We start from the raw sequence: 15,155 nt of genomic DNA, 5'->3' as shown, positions 1-15,155 counted from the left end.
CTCGATAGATGTCAGCTGATGCACCTTACAATCCTTTGCGTCCTAGTTATTTGGAACAATAACTATTCTCATTACCATCCTCGCCTGACGTCACTCCTTAGAAAAAAGTGTAGTCTAAAACCAATCAAAAATATTTGATGACATACCGCTGGTCGATAATGGAAAGAAAAATTAATACAGCAAAATAAGTTGCCTCGTCATCATCATCATCATCTTCAACCATAAGGGGTGCCCGATCAAATATGTAAAAAAAGATTCCAAATTTATGAAAGAAAAATTATAAAAATATTTTTTAAAATTTCATACATGTAAGATTTAATACCTAATATAATATTATTCAATAAAAATATCCATTCTTTTACATTAAAGTTTTCATTATTCATTATTTAAAAATTATTAATTCATTATTTCCTACGTTTAACTCTCAAAATAGTATAGTTTTAAGAAAAAAATAGTATTATAACCAGCTTTGAAAAAAGTATATATATATATATTTTACAGCTTGGAGTTCTAAATTTTCATTAAACTCATCAAATTAAAGAGGTTAGCTTTAAACGTTTGAAATAAATTCCATTAAAAACTTTAAAAATTTTTTTAATCTTGCAGTACCTTCAAACAACAATAGATAACGCCAAAAGTACCATTCTACTATGGGTCAAGTTGCAATTGTTTCTCGCATGTGCTCTACGTGGGATGGTGAAATGAAATTACCAGATACTCTCATTCTTCTTGTATTAGCCTTATTCTATTGAATGCTAATACACATGTAGTAGTTAGGTATAAAATATAATCTTTAAGTATGTAGAAAAGAAACATTTATTAATTTTTTTCAGACATGATTTCAAAATGATTGTAAGGTCCTCCAAGGTAGCTAAAGTAAAGTTTTCTTTTGTTTACTGCTGTCAAATCATTAGCATCATCATCGTGGTCAGCCCTGTTTCCATCATAAATCATAATGGTTGGGTGATCTTGGGGAGTCAAGAGCCAGGTCTTGAGCGTCAGGAGGTTTCGGACTGCACAGTTGTGACTCCAGAACTGTGTATGGTGATGACACGCGATTGAAACTGTGTTATTCAATTTTTTTAGCGAAGGACATCCCATATCTTCCAAATTGCGCACATTTAATCCAAACTCATCAAGCCATTTCTTCTTTTCAACTCCTTTGACGTAGATAGCACGAGCACCAAGTAGTACATCTTGAAGTATAGGTCTCACTTCCATGTAGGGTATTTCACCAGAAGTCCACCCGATTCCGTGATGATTGCGCGTCAACGCCAAATTTTCACTCTTGTATCAGGAAGGTACAGAGTTCCAATAGCAGGGAGGTTTAAAGAGATAGACTAGAGGTAGAGCGTCTTCTTGGAGAGAAACTATAGCCAACTCTTTGAAGACGAACTGGTTGTTGGGCTTCTTAAAGCGTTGCACGTCCACAATAAACTTCATTTCGATGAAAACTGATTATTTTTTTGCTAAAATCATCTGCTTTATACCTTTTTGTCCACCAAGGTATAATCTCTCACCACTATCATCTTAAATGAACTTCCTCACAATATAACTAAGTGGTTGGTACTGAATAATACGGTCATGTATAATTAGACAGTAGGCTGCAGTTTCAGCAGGGAAACTATTTGCAGATTCAAATTCTAAACAAAAATCCACAGAGGCCTGTTCGAGAAACTCATTTTGTTTTGCGCAACCAATGACAGTAAGTGGAGTGTATTCTTTAAAATCACTTTTCTTAAACATTGATTCAGGCTCTTTACTGTAGTATGCTGTCTGAAAGTTTACATACATCTCATAAAGTAGCGCAAACTGATTATGACATACATGTCTTGAGGTTGTGGGAATCATGGGGTATTCATACAATTCCCATGAGCGAAAAATCATGGTTGTGAGAAAATCTTCTCCAATAATGTTCAGTAACTGTATCTCTTGCTGACCTAAAGCCACTACATATGGTATTATCCACTCCACTTTATGTATCGATATCTTAAATTGCTCTTCGATCCCTGGCTGTTGTCGTGCCTAAATAACAGCATTTATGTCACTGCGCGTTCTTGTCACGACAAGTTCATACTTTGCGTTTACAACGATTTTTTGATAGTCTTCTGCAAATCCCAAAATTATACTGAGTGGAACAGTGACATCAAAGTATCCTTCATCATTGGTAAGACGATACGTTCCTTCCGGGATGTCGAGCCATTCTGCATTCTCCATAAAATTAATTTATTCATGGGTAAGTGAGACGTAGTTTTTCATCATACTAGTGAGACCAACATTCTTGGAACGATCAATCTCGATACCATTAAGTTCATAGTGATTTTCGTCAAACATATAGCAAATGGCATTGCTCACCAGTGTTATACCAGTAACAGCTGTAACTCCATCAGTTCTTGTTAGTCTTCCTTATACGTGCAGTGAACTCTTGTTGGGTGGTATACACAAATCTTGATGCTGGATAGCAACTCGAATTTCATCGCTGTTGTTGAATGTTGATAATGCATAAGGCTGATGTCCATGAATCTCATAGTTAGCTATAGATTTATCAAAGCCCACTGATGTTTGAATGTTCAGTATTTCTTCCATTTTTGTTATTGCACCAAATGGAAATGATAAATATTCTAAATAGACGCTTCAGTTTCTTTTCCCATGCGCTTTGATCTTCAGACCAAGGTATGTCAGAAAGAGCACGTTCTGAAGTGTAAGCGTCTTGCCTCCTGCTTGAGAACGGGCTTGCATCTGACATATTGACGTTCTTATATAGACTCCTTTGCGATTGTACACGATACCCATTATGATGATTTGACGTGTAGTCGTATTGTTATAACTTCTTGAAAATTCACCAAGTCTCCGTCCTGATCAACTATGCGGAGCTGAATGTGATGTATTGTCTTTACAGCGATTGGAAGGTAAATGACCTGTGATGGTACTTCAACGATCTTACATCCTGGTGGTACAGTAGGAAAGAATCCATGAATCGCGTGTACTTTACGATTGTTGATGTAAGCTCCCGTAGTGATATTGCACTCGACTCGCAGGGCGTTCACTTTACGAATAGCCACAGGTATATCAGAAGTGTGAGTCTTATTGGCTTCAAGAATACGTGGTGTAAATTCCAACAAGCGTCCAATAGAATCGTGGGGTTGAAAGTTCACTTTGCGATCACACTTTAGCTCACTGCGCAATGTGTTATTATTTGGATTTATGTTTATTGTAGGTCCATCAATTACTAGACCCTTCTGAACATAACTCTCTCTAATGTGAGAAGAGAGTTCTATTGATGAAAAATACTCTGCTTCTAACACAGAAGAGTTTCCTGTTATCGTGAGAGTGAATGATACATCCATGATGGTGTTTTTCTCTGTACTAACTTTAGTTCTATCATCACACACTCTTATATAGACAGTATTATCTTTTATATGCAGTTATCCACATAGAAAGTTTAGACACAAATGACCACACACTGTTATAGTCTTGATACCTGTCATGATTATACTTTATCACGCTACCAACACCAAGCTAATCTACTAGATCTGATGGTGGTTGAAGATTACCGAAACTGTCAAAGTATAGGACACTATCACCAAAGTTTCAATAGGAGACCCAGTGGGTACCAGGACCATGACTATCATCAAGATTGAAAATAGCTTACTCAACTTGGCGGGGTCCCTTCATAGGTAATTGATTGCGCATAAAAACTTCACGAAACGTTAAATCTTTAGAGCTTTAGCATACTTAAACAGATCGACATCAGTGAGTAGACAGTGAGATAGCTTCACTTTAAGGTTTTTGGTACTCGCCTTAGATGAAGTACTTGCCCATCTCAGTGAGGTTTCATGTGAAGAACTAATCCATTTCTGTAGGGTTTTAGGTGTAAACATTTTCCTAGAGCAATAGCCTCCAATACATTGTTATGACGATGAGCTTCTGCCAGTTGTTGTTTTGCAGCGCTAGCATCGTTTACTGCCTTAGCTACACCTGCTGCTCCATCAGTGAGAGCTCCAAGTGCACTGGGTCCAGCAAAAATGGGAATCAGTGGCAAAACACCTCCAACTTTCGAAGGTATTAGCAAGGCAAGTGGCTTTTGTACTTGACGTTTATCGCCTACGTTTTTAAAAGCTTCCTGTGCACCTATGACTGCAGACTTGATGGCTACTTTTGCATCACTACTTCGTTTCATTGTCTTTTGTCTGCAGTGACAATCTTTCTAAATGCTATTAGATTCTTTTTTGTAGCTAGTTTCTTCTTCGACTCAGATTTCCTCTTCTTTGAACGGGGTTTCTTCTTTGAAATAGGTTTCTGCTTTAACCCCATACCGAGTTTCACTTTGGCATTCATCGCCTTAGTTATGGGCAGTGCTACAGCTTTCTCATTCATCCCAGCGTCTGTAGAAAAAACACGCTGCCAGGCTTTACTGGCTAGTACACGATCTGCAGAGTTTCTCGCGTCAACGTTTTCACGATTTTGTAAGTATTTAATGCCGCGTTCTTTGCACGCTGCATCTAAAGGATTAATACCAAGATCACGTCTGGCAAGTCCTTTAGCTAACTTAGTACCTGCAACACAGTATTAGTAACCAGGCAAATGCAACTCAAACGGTAAATTGTTGATGAATTTGTTGATTAATCCTTTACCTCGATGGCTGCTTGACACTTTATTCGCTTTACGATGCACAATCATTCCTCACTGAACGGAGGTCAGAACGCAACTGATGTAAAAGCTATATAAGGACTGTATTTATAGCTTTCACAACAGTTGAGATCAAGATGCGGTTCAACACACAACCCATTAAACTTCCGGTTGCCAATTTTGCCACCATAGTCCAATCAGAGAAAAAGAGGGTGAAATGCCACGGCAGTCTACTGCCAGACAGTATTCGCGCAGTGTTTTGTGGACCATCGAATTTCGGCAAGACAAATGCATTACTTACCCTAATCTTATATCCAAATGGATTAAAATTTAATAATATTTACATCTACTCGAAATCCTTAAAACAACGAAAGTATAAATTCCTGGAACGTGTGTTAAATAATGTAAACGGTGCTGAATATTTTCCTTTCGGTGAGCATGAAGAAGTAATAGAACAAAATGAAGCTCAAACAGATTCTATTATTGTATTTGATGATGTGCCCTGCGAGAAACAGAATAACATTAGAGCCTTTTTCTGTATGTATAGACACGCTCATGTTGACAGTTTTTACTCATGTCAAACTTACGCTCGAATTCCGAAACATCTAGTTCGAGATAACATCAATCTGCTGATACTTTTCAAACAGGATGAGAGGAACTTGAGACATGTGTATGGCGATCATGTGAACACTGACATGAGCTATTCTCATTTTTGAGAGTTATGTTCAGCATGTTGGCATACTGACAACTATGGATTTTTTGTAATTGATAAGGATAGCGAACTCAACAGAGGGTATATGCAGAAAAGGATTTGATTGTTTTGTCTCTTTATATGGTAAATACAAGCTCTGTAGTGGAAATGATATCATTATATATTGGGACATCAGCACGTTAATATGTCAAAATTTCACAAAGTGAAGGAGGTCCTCCGTAAAATCGCAAAAGCTAGTGAGACGATTTAACGTAAACATCGAATGCTCAAAATGGGTAAAGAAGCCACTGAAAAGATAATGAGTGAAACGTTAAAGCTAATAGTTATGCCACTGCAGAAACTGTTTGATATATATAATCCTTTCACAAAGAAAGAAGTTGAGCAAAAAAGAGTCCGAAATAGAATAACATGAAGAGGAGGATGGAGAGGAGGACGATGATACCGCTTCCTTCATGACGGCTGATGCTAAAGAAAATCAAGATACAACTATACTTGAAGAAGATGCTACAGCCGAGGTTGCTCATAGTTATGACCATTTGACAAATAAGTTTCTCAGAATGGTACAACAAAATAGAAAGCAATATCTAGATATGGTTTATGGGGTGCGTAAGCTCAGTGATGCCAGCCTCATGATTGGTGACAAACCTATTAGTTTAGAGGGACAATGTATCAAAGTTGATGGTAAACAGTATCTGAAAACAGCTGGTCTGCTTGAACTGCTTTTTACAAAATCTTCCGAAGAGACATCCATAAGCACTGATGATCTGAACAATTACAAGGAAATATTTATTGCTACTAATGCACACAAGAAGCGGTACAGCCCAACTGAAACTATTTGTACCAGCCGAGATATCAAGTACAAGAACTTTATTGCAAAAATGTTCAACGTATCTCGCAGAAGATCATCAACTAGTGGATGTTCCCTACTACAGTATATGCTTGCAAGAAAAAATGTAGACTGACTGCGTCTACTGGGATGACCCTAATGATCAAATCGCTGCAGCAAGCCGTGAACCGCCTGGTGTTGGATTTAAAACGACGCAGTCAATTTGGGACTTGTGCAGCGCATCATACATAACTAGATACGTACAGTGTATCAAGTCATATCATCCATGCGAACAGAGATTGACAATAATAATTTGATGATACGTATATTCGAAGAATCAATTAACGAGAAACTTAAAACTCTACAGATTGACACTCAACAAAATTTTTCAATCCGCAACACTGAACTTACTGCTCAGATGGTCGCTCGATTGAACGCACTCGAGAATGGAAAAAGAAAAATTATCGCTAGTCACAGAACTACATATACCCGCTAGAAAGTTTTATTCACGTCGTCGCGTAAAAATGGATGGTATAGATGAGACGTGGCAGGCAGATTTGGTTGAAATGCTACTCTATGCCCGTGAAAATAATGGCTACAAGTACTTACTTACCGTCATAAATATTTTTTCCAAGTACGCCTGGGCCCTTCCTGTTCAAATCAAGATTGGACCAGATGTCACTTCAGCAATGAAATCTATACTTGTGCAGGTTCGTGTACCAAAAAACTTACACACTGATAAAGGCCAAGAATTTTATAATTCACATTTTAAAGAACAAGTGCAACGATATGGTATCAAACTCTATTCAACGCATAGTAATTTGAAGGAATCAATCTGTGAAAGATTTAATCGCACGCTGAAGAATAAGATGTGGTCACAATTTAGCTTAAGAGGCAATCACAAATAGATAACCATTTTACATACTCTCATCTCTAAGGACAACAATACCAAACATCGATTTAGGCGGTATGAAGCCAAAAGATGTCACTTCTGAGGATGAAGAGGCGCTGTTTCAACGCTTCAAAAAGCTACGAAATATACCCAAAAGAAGGCCAAAGTTTAAAGTTTACGACAGAGTTTGAATCAACAAACACAATCATGAATTCGAGAAAGGATACACTCCTAACTGGACAACAGAGATACTCACTGTGGATCGATTCATAGCCTCAAATCCAGTGACGTACAAACTCAAGGATTATTAAGAACAACCCATTTCTGGCGGATTTTATGAACAAGAACCTTTTTAAAATTAAATATCCAGATGTATACCTTGTGGAAAAAGTAATCAAGAAAAGGGGCAGTAAAATATTTGTAAAGTGGTTAGGTTTTAATAGTTCACATAACAGCTGGATAGATAAATCGGATATGTACTCAACTTTGTATAACGTTGAATCAACTTTGTGCAATGTTGAACCAACGATGAATCAATATTGAATCAACGATGAATCAATACTGAACCAACGACAAATCAATGTTGAAACAACGATAAACCAATGATGCATCGGCGGTGATTGAATGTTAAACTAAATTATAAAACTTATAATACTAAGTCCAGGATTGTGCTAACTAGATGTACGGTTTTTGATAAATATTAAACCAATGATGAATCAGTGCTGAACCAAGGACGAATCAATGTTGAACCAACGATGAATCAATGTTGAGCCAACGATAAACCAATGATGAATCGGTGGTGATTGAATGTTAAACTAAATTATGAAACAATTTAAACCTAATCTTTTACCAGAAGATCTAGCAATTCTTCAACACTATCACTAAAAACTTCATCAACATCCATTGTGCAATCATTTGTTGTTCAATAGTTTCAACGTTGTGTAGTCTTGACCTGATTACATATTGCGTTCTAGATTGGATACTCAAATTTCGCAAGCATTTGGTGTAATCGTTGAAGGTAATACTTTTCTCTACAACAGCTGCTTTTAGACCTTTGGCTTTTTTAACAAAGTTCTCACCGGTGACGCAGATACTATACATCTTACTCCGCAAACCAACAAATTCTGTCATTATTTCACTATTACATTCATCTCTCATCAAACCTAAAACTTTCTTCTTTCTTTGTGGCATGTCAAAAATATTGTCTCGAGGGTAATCTGATGTGTCAAATTGTTGAATATTCTTTTCCATATCTTCTTCCATGTCGACATAGATGTCCTGACACCTCACTTCATATATTAAACTATCAGTGTCAGTTTACAAGAGTTTGCAGTTGTTACCATGTTTTTTATGCATGTAGCCGTAGGTAAAAACATAAATTAGGATTTTAGACAACTCCAGCACGGCCAGACCCACATAGATCGGCTTATTAAACAAATCTTGTGTTTTTATAACTCTATAGCCATGAGATTTTAATTGAAAATCGCTCGGCTGTGGAAGTTTGGTTTAGTTATGAGGGCTTCTTCTCTATACCTACCTTCACACTTCGTTACAAGTGTCACGTTTACGTGCTTTCGTATATTCTCCAATGTCTTTCCGTAAACTTCATTATTCATCAATTTATACAAGTTCTTTTCGAATTCAATTTTAGCTTGTGATCTCCTTTCAGTATTGAAATCGATGTAACTCTTCAGCCATATTGACTGATTGAGTTTAAGTACTCTGTGAACTTTGATCAATACCAGACCGTTTGCAAGAGCATGTTTGAGAGCCCGATAATGGATAACGTACTTCTGTTTTATTATGAGAGTAGTTAGAAGCTTCTCCTGGCTAGAACGCGGTGGTTTCGAGTGTTCTGGACAGAACAGTAAATCATTATGCTCATCATGAAGCTCGGGTGGATAAAACAGATCGACTTCTAGAATATAACCAACGGGTGAATCATCTGGAACATTAAAATTAAAATTTTTCAAATTTGTAACCCAGTCGAAACCAACATAAGGAAGGGGTTGTCCCATTGCCCAACAATAAGGGTTGTTTTCATCGAAATATACAATGTAGATGACGATTTCCTCACTTTAATTGAAAACTATCATGTACCTGTTGTTGGCAATAGCGTATCGGTTGGCGCATTGACTCACTCCACCCTTCTGACCATTCTCAATCAACAATAGCATGTCAACATCAGTGAGGAGTTCCAATGTTACCTCTGTATATTTGAGCATAGCGTCCCATGTGAAGTCAGGAATCGTGTAGTAATGTGCTGGATCAAAACCGTAAGACACGAGAGCACGTGAAGCTGGTTTTCTTCTAGTCTCGCCCTTGAGTCCAGGTATTCATAGGGGAGAACACCTTTCCTCGTTAGAAGTTCAACTTTCTCACTCTCAATTCCAGAAAAAATTGCATTCCCAATTTTATATTCGGTGAGATATGAAGCTAACGTTTCCAAGGATGATGCCATGAATCTGAATCAGTCAATGGATCGGAATTTTATCTGTATTCCCTAAACATATTTTGTAACAGAGATGTATTTTTCCTTATGTAATGCCAGAACTTTTACTTTTCCTTCAAATTGTATAGCTATATCGCGGATGATGAAGTAAGCATCATACCCACTCAAATTGTGGAACACAACAGGTATGACGTTGGAATCTTGGTAAGCTAGATTACAGTATTCATGCGCGGGACCTCGATATTTTCCTGTTAGGTGACGGTAATCGCGAACCTGCTTCATGGGTGAATGTAGCGCTTTCTGGCAGATGTGACAAGTAGTGGCTTCAAAGAAAGCTTTCTGTTGCCTTGATGTTAGTTTCTGCATCGGAACTGGAGATGCTCGTATTTGCTCACAGTTATTTGCAATTCACTGTAACTCTAGAGCAAACCACTTTGCTGCTTCCACTCCTTCAGGACATGAGTTGTAGAATGATATTGAATCATTGTAGCTACAATAGAGTGTGCTCTATATTCGCGCAAGACTAGAACATCCTTGTGAACTAGGTTCGCGACGATACATGTTTTTACTCTACTTTCGAATGCTTTGTCGACGTCAATCTACTGCACTCAATCGTTAATGCCATTGCGATTCTTGTGAAGTCCGCTTCCCTTTTTATCGAGAAACTCGAAACGAGCTTTAAGACATTCCAAATATTCAATAATATTTAAACACATTCTTTTCTGATTTATTGGCAGCCATGGTATACTTGACAATTCCCCTCGCACTGTTTTTAAACAGACTACTCACTTCTTCCTCCATTGATTAACTTTGTTTAGTTGTACATTTGATGATGATGAAAGCAGGGTCAGTGCTTCCTCAAAATCAGGAATAAGTTTTACATGATCATTGAGGATCATTGTTTTCACCAGCTATAGACTACATACACTTACAATGTTTTAACTTCACAAGTTATTCTTTCTGCTTCAATAATTTTATATTTACTATGCACCGTCACTGCACTGCCTCGCAGAATGGAATGACTGCACTTAACTATGATGTCTCATTTTATTGTCGGGTATCCCCAACTTCACCAATACCTCTAGAAGATTCTAAAACTTAAGGTAAAAGTTCCCACTATGCCCTAGTACGATAGGGAAGCGCTGGGAATCCCACGACGAGATACCGTAGCATGTATCTGAACTTCGGTGTCGTGCTCTTATGTTAAGTAGAAATTATATTTATCGACGGTGTGTTCGGAAACGACTGTGGATAAATTACCTCAGACTGCGGTGACTCCATTAACGGTATAGCAGAGAACGTCACTCTAGGTCATGGATGTGAAAAAGACTGTCGTTAAAAGTCTTAAAAATTAAAATTCGAGGCTTTATTTTTAAGCGTTCAGGGGCCGCCCCACTCCAGTATAATAATTCTATATCTCCTTTTTGTATCCGAAGTCTCAATTTGTCAATGATGACAGTAATTTGATATGAGATTCTAAAGGATTTAAAATATTTCAGGGTATTTTTAAAATTTCAAGGAATTTTCAAGAGCGTTAAAAAATTGCAAGAGATTTCAACAGATTTTAGAGAATTTTAAATATTTGTGGATATTTTCAAAGATGTCAAGGAAAGATTAATATATTTCAGGATATTTTAATAGATTTAAAGGAATTTTCAGTTGATTTCAATAATTTAGTATGAAATTTTAAAGTATTTAAAATATTTTAGGGTATTTTTAAAATTGCATGGAACTTTCAGGAGCTTTGCAAAGTTTAAAGAGATTTGTAAAATTTAAAAAGATTTTAAAGGATTTGAAATATTTCAGGATGTTTTAAAATAGTTCAAGGAATTTTCAATTAATTTCAATAATTTAAAGCAACTTCAAAGAATTTTAACTATTTTTTTTTTATTTTTCTGGTTGAAAGTGGAACTGCTTTGTTAAGAAATTAGTTTTTTTTTTTGTTGTTGATGATTTATCAATTTAGTTGAAAAAATTTCTTTCCTGAAAATTTAACTATTTTGTAGAGTTTAAAAAAAAATTAATTTCTTTTAAATACAAAAAAATTAATCTTTTTTGTTGAAAATTTAAATATTATTAAACATTAATTTTTTTATAGAAAATCAGACTTGGTGGAAAATAAATTTCTTTTGTGCAAAGTTCATGTATTTTATTAAAAATGCCTTTTTTTAGTATACAATTCAGCTTTTTGGATTAAAATTTAACTTTTGATTAGAAATTTCAATATTTTGTTTAAAACAAATTTAACAATTTTTTTTTATTTTATGTATTTCATTCAAATTTTTTTGTGTGCAGAAAACTGATTGCTTCAGTTGGAAGTTAAACTATTTTTATTAAAAGTTAGTCAATTATTAATTCAAATTAATGTTATATTTTATAATTATAACATTAACATTAATAATATATATAATAGTAATAATATTTATACTATATACATCTGAAAAACATAACCTCAAAATCGACTTAGGCATGAAATGAAGAATCACGCGAAACATTAAATTCGCCAATTTCTTCCATTTCTTTCAAATGAGGATTGAGACATAAATAGAAGACCACCGAAGTCTTCCGAAGCTTTCAGATCGGCAATCATCGTACAGCAGAGAACTGAAGTCGAATCATGCATTTTCGGCTTACAAACGAACTCACAGTAGTAATCATGCACCTTCTGTTTTGCGGCTCCCAAACGGTAGGTGTTGTGGGGGTAAATTTCAGGCTCGATCTGGCAGCTCTACTGATTCTGTGACTGGGGAATCCATGACAAAATGTGTTTTTGATCGAATGATGCTCTTGCATCTGGTTTTTATTATACTACTGCGTATAAATTATTGCTTCATAAACTAAAAATTAGGTTGGCCCCTCATTCTCATGGAATTGCATACATGTGAGGAGACAACAAGTAGTTTTTTTTAACTATGAAGTAATACTGTGATTATTTCCGCAAAAAATATATTTTGCGGTCTTCAATGTGAGCATAAGATAGGGGGAAGACATTTGGTGTTCTAGATTCGATCGCTTCTCGTAGTCTATCTCACATAGTAAAACGAGAGGTCCCATCGACTTCAGACATCGAAGTCTCACCACAGTTCGGCTATGCAAACACAAAAGTTGGTTAAAATATCTAGAAATCTCAAATATACAAGAATTTAGTTACGGAAACTTTAAAATATTAATGTGCATATTCTCAAATAGCAAAATATACCAATTTATTTTAAATTGTGAAGTAAAACATATTTAACCATAAAAATTAGTTTTTGACACAAAAATAATGAAGAACTAAAATAACTTACTTATAATTTACATTCTCATAGTATGCGCCTGTGATAAGCACGCAATGATAATGTGCCCACAGAACGAACGTATTTTAAATATAGATACTTATAAATAAAACAAAAAAGCTGATAAATTTGGTTAGTTTTTCTTTATTTTTTAAAAGAATCCAATGAACACAAACACAGGAATTTAGTATTATTCCTACTGTGATATATATAATCACTATATATATAGATGTGTGTGTGTGTTCAAACATGGTAGACATTCTTCCTAAGGCCATTTTTTATATGTTATGTTAGTACATATATTCGCCTTTTTTACAAAAAAAAAAATAAAACGCAGAAATTACTCAAAAATAACTATCGCTTTGCGAAGATGCTACTTACGCCAACATTTATACATCAATTTTTAAACATTATATTTTTAAACATTGTTATAAAAAATTATATGAAACTTCCCGAACAATTCTTGTATCTTACTGATTCATTTTCCAAAGTGTATTTCTTAAATTATACTTAATACCAATTTTCAGTCCTTTCCCTCTTCGTTATTAGGGAAGCTCATGGATTATAGCGTTATTTTATAAATAATTTTTCGTGCTATGTACATAAATGAATATTAAACACGTATTTTTAACATCATTTATCACAAACTTCAATAATTTGTATAGTCTTAGTACCATTTTTTCCTTGGTATTGAAGCCATTATTACTTATGGTAAAGAACGTGTTAAGAGTACGCGGTATTTTGCCTTCTTAATCTTCTTAAGATTAAACCTACTTTAATAGTATGTGGTGCTTCATGCACAAATTTCAAAAAATATGTACACCTAAAATAGAGTAGGCTATAATATAAATGTTAACCTTGATAAATTTTATTCTTGAGCTTTTGAACCATTTTCTTTGGTATAGCGTACGCATAGCTTAGAGCATTCTTAAAAAGTCTTTTTGTGTGCTTAATTCTATTTAAAAAATTGGTTTCTAAAGCAGTGCGTTGCTTTTTTTGGGGGGCTTAATTTGAGAAAAAAATCTCTTACAGGTGGACTGCTGTGAGGAAGTATCTCAATTAATTTTTTTCAACTCAAATACTGATCTTTATATTAAAGAACCGTCACTATTGGAAATCTTTGCAACTTCATTGCAAAAAACAGATTAATCTAAGTTTTTCCTGTCGACGTATGAGTCGTTTCATAATGAACGCCATTCTCTATCTAAAACTTGAATGTACAACGGTTGTGGGTAAAACAAAGTAGCGAGAGGAGCAATTCACAGTGGACGGTTAGCCTTAAAATACACCCGATCAACTATATACATTCGTGCAAGAATTTTCTGATAAGGAGAGATAAACGTTATAAGATCCACACAAACTTGTGAAATTATTTTCTAGTCGCAAGAATGAACTTGCGGTTATAGTAAGAACAATAATAATAATAATAACAAATGTAATCATTCTACTACAAAGCATTAATAACAAGAACAAAATACTGGAATCAAATTTATAAATTTAAACAGTTGAAACTTCTCAAAGGCGGGGACAGCTGAAGAGATTAATTACTGAAGTGATGGCTTTGTTACACCTCTACATGCCGGTGTTAGTAGGAAGCCTGCCTGCAGTAAGTCCATTAGAGCGGAAAACGGTCCATTCTCTATCTCTTCCACTCTTGTGGATTTACTGCAGGCAGTTTGTCTGCCACTTCCGGCAAGAGAGGTGTAGAAAGGCCTTTATATCATGAAATCTACGGATATAAGTTTGATCGGTAGTGAAAAATTGTGCAATATGATTGGAGAGGCTGGGAAACGGAAATGGTTATGGTTGGTTCTTGAAATTTTCTCACTTGTAACACTCATAACTCAGGGTTGCCTCATAATTGCCCTAGTTCTGGGATCAGATTTTTGTAACTAGACATACCAGAAAATTGCTTTTTATAGAAGCAAATTAGAAAATAAAACAAATTGAAAAAAATCCTCCGATTTTAAGCAAATTTCCTTAAAATCCTCAAAAATCGCAGAAAAGCAAAAATTTCTTCAGACCTGAAGAAAAATCCCCAGACCTATACTCTGTTCAACGAGAGAACGAAATTCCGAAAAGACGAAATTTCGTTTTCTGCACGGCCGACTTCCATTTGATCGCGGCCTACCTGCTCGTCTTAACCTCTCCACTCGACTTCTCCACAAGTCTCTGACTGAGCGAGATCGCTGTGTCGAGCTTTGTCAGCGGGGAGGCCCCTTTGTCATAATGAGGCGTAACATGCCAAACATAAAAATGCTACAGTTTTGTAATCAGCCAGATTTTAGTTTATGTTTTGATCCTGGCTAGCTAGCATAATGGAATTTTCCGCACACTAGTTGTAAACGCCTTAGTTTATCTTATATTTA

Source organism: Belonocnema kinseyi, chromosome 8 (genome assembly GCF_010883055.1).
Source record: "Belonocnema kinseyi isolate 2016_QV_RU_SX_M_011 chromosome 8, B_treatae_v1, whole genome shotgun sequence".
NCBI classification, from domain to species: domain Eukaryota; kingdom Metazoa; phylum Arthropoda; class Insecta; order Hymenoptera; family Cynipidae; genus Belonocnema; species Belonocnema kinseyi.
This window is presented reverse-complemented; position numbering follows the sequence as displayed.